Consider the following 3,157-nt stretch of genomic DNA (forward strand, 5'->3'; position numbering starts at 1 on the left):
TCAATAAAGAGTGCTACATGTTTTGCAGTGAGTTTAGCATATGATTGTGCTTCAATCCACCTCGTGAAGTAATCGATTGCTACTAGAATGTATTCATAGATTCCTGTCCTAGGAATGGTAATTTTATCGATGATATCAATTTCCCATATTGAAAATGGTCATGGTGAAGTGTAGGTGTAGAGTAGAGATGGAGGAACATGTTGCAAGTTAGCGTATATTTGGCATTTAGAGCATCTTTTTACGTATTGATGACAGTCCCTATTCATGGTAGTCTAATAATATCCTTCTTGCATTATCTTTTGGACTATCACTTTACCATTAACATGAGTTCCACAAACGCCTTTGTGGACTATCCTCATAGCTCTTTGGGCTTCCTTTTTCTCTACACATAAGAGAGCTTGACCCTTAGGTACCCTTTTGTGTAACTTGTTGTCTATGAGTACATATTGGGAAGCCAAGAGTCTTAATGCTCGTTTTTCTCTTTTTGTAAGCATGAGGAGGAAATTCTCCCTTGGTGACATAGTTGAGTATGTCCGTATACCATGGTTCTTCTTCTTCTTCATCTTGGACCACTTCATCGTCTTCTATGGATTGAATGTAAGCCGATTTATGCCTTTTCTCTATGGTTAAAGGCATTTGCTCGATTTCCGTAGGAACCCTAACCAATGAGGCTAGTCTTGCTAAAGCATTAGCAAATTTGTTTTTCTCTCTAGGTAGATATGTGTATTATACCTTTTCCAACTAGTTGGTGAGAGTTTCTTGATAATTTTTATATGGGGCTAAACTTCCACTCCTTAATTTCCATCTTTTAGATATCTGGTTGATGATCAAAGAAGAATCTCCGAATATTAAAAGTTTCTTTACTCCAAATGTCAAAGCTGCTTCGAGGCCTACCACGCATGCTTCGTATTCAGCAGCGTTGTTGGTGACGTCGAAATCTTGATTTATAGAGATTGGAACATGTTCTTCTTTAGGTGATACTAATTGTACTCCAATGCCACATCCCTTTTGGTTTGAGACTCCGTCGAAGTATAAAGTCCAAGTATCATCTTCTGTGACCATCAAGTCTTCATCTGGAAATTTGTTGTCATGTATTGGCGTCGAATAATCTATTGGGAAATTTGCTAAGAAGTCCGAGAATACGGATCCTTTAATAGCCTTTTGAGGCATGAACCTTACATCAAATTAGGCTAGGTTGACTATCCATCTTGATATGCGCCCATTAAGTGTAGATTTTTCGAACAAGTACTTGAGTGGATTCATTTGAGAAACTACGAAAACTGTATGCACGAGCATGTAATGTCTTAACTTAGTTGTGGCTCACATTAAAGCGAGGCACAATTTCTCAAGTTGTGTGTAGCATACTTCATACTCAAGCATTTTCTTACTTAGGTAGTAGATTGCGTTTTCTTTTCCTTCTACTTCTTGTGCGAGCATAGCCCCCATTGTCTCTTTGGTGACTGTTATGTAAAACTTAAGAGGAATTCCAAGAAGCGCTTGTGCTAATACAGGAGGATTTGCGAGATAGGCTTTGATCTTTTCAAAGGCTTTTTGACACTCATCGTCCCATATCACTGGCAAATTCTTTTTGAGTTGCTTGATTATTGGTTCACATATTGTTGTCAGCTTTTATGTGAACCTACTTATGTATTGCAACCGGCCAATAAATCCTCGAATTTGTTTCTCGGTTTTAGGCGGTGGCATTGGCATAATGGCTTTAATCTTGGTTGGGTATATCTCTATTTCTCTAGAGCTTATGAAATATCCCAAGAGTTTGCCCGAGGTGACTCCAAAAGCACACTTGGATGGATTCAACCTCTTGTTGTATTTCCTTAGCCTTTCGAAGAACTTTCTTAAAGCTACTTGATGTCCTGGGCGATATTTTGATTTTACAATCATATCATCTACATAGACCTCAAATTCTTTGTGCGTCATGTCATGGAGTAGGGAAGTTGTGCTTGTTGGTAAGTGGCACCCGCGTTTTTCAACCCGAATGGCATTACCGTGTAACACTAAGTACCCCAAGGTGTTATAAATTTTGTTTTCTCCATGTCTTCTTCCGTCATGGGGATCTGGTTGTACCCTGCGTACCCATCAATAAAAAAGAGAAGCGCGTGATTTGCTGTATTATCTACCAAGACGTTAATGTGTGGTAAAGGGAAGTCCTCCTTTGTACATGCCTAATTTAGGTCTCAACAGTCGACACACATTCTTTGGAACTGGGACCACATTAACAACCCATTCGGGATATTTCGATACCATGATAAAACCTGCAGTTATTTGCTTTTGAACTTCTTCTTTTATTTTGAGAGCTACGTCGGGTTTCATTCGACACAACTATTGTTTTACAAGTTTCATTCCTAGAATTAGTGGTATAGTGTGTTTAGAGTAAAAATACCCTAAACATGTGGACCAATAAGAGAAAGCCACGTGTCAAACCCATGTTAGTCTAAGTGGCCCAATAGCCATCTGACACGTTTCCCCTTCAGATATCTTCTTAAATGGCGGCCTACAAGGGCCCAAATCCCATGAAGCGCCGTAAAACGGCGCAACCCACTAAAATCTAGGTCAAGTGACCTAGATAGGGGCACACCTTCCAACAACCCTATAATTAAATAGGGAGATATTTCCCCATTTTGAGGGGAGACAATCAATCATTTATTACACCTACTTTCTTTCACATCAGAGAAACACTTTAGCTTGGAATCCAAGAAGATACCCACCTAAAATTCCGCACTCTTTATTCTCTTTCAAGTTACTAACTTGATCTTCGGAGGCGGAGCTCCTACAACCGGAGTCTCCGTTGTTTTGCAGGTGCAGCTCGAGCCCGACAAATCTTTGTGATGTAACTCTCCCGAGGGACAAAAACACCCAAAACATTTGGCGCCGTCTGTGGGGAGCGTACCTCAATGATGGTTCAAGAGTCTGTACCACCTTCTGAGCGTCCGGTAGACCAGCCGGAGGTCTTTACTGACCAAGAGGACGATGATCCTTAGGTCAAAACCCATATAGAAAATGATGGCTCTCTGATAACCAAGCACATCCGGCCTAGGGACACTCTAGAGCAGGGTGCAAGCCAGGCGGGTACAAGTCGACCTCCTGGTCAGCCGAAAGAGGAAACCCATACGACTGGTGGATCTGCTCCAGTTACTCGAGA

Source organism: Chenopodium quinoa, unplaced genomic scaffold (assembly GCF_001683475.1).
Source record: "Chenopodium quinoa cultivar QQ74 unplaced genomic scaffold, ASM168347v1, whole genome shotgun sequence".
NCBI lineage: Eukaryota > Viridiplantae > Streptophyta > Magnoliopsida > Caryophyllales > Amaranthaceae > Chenopodium > Chenopodium quinoa.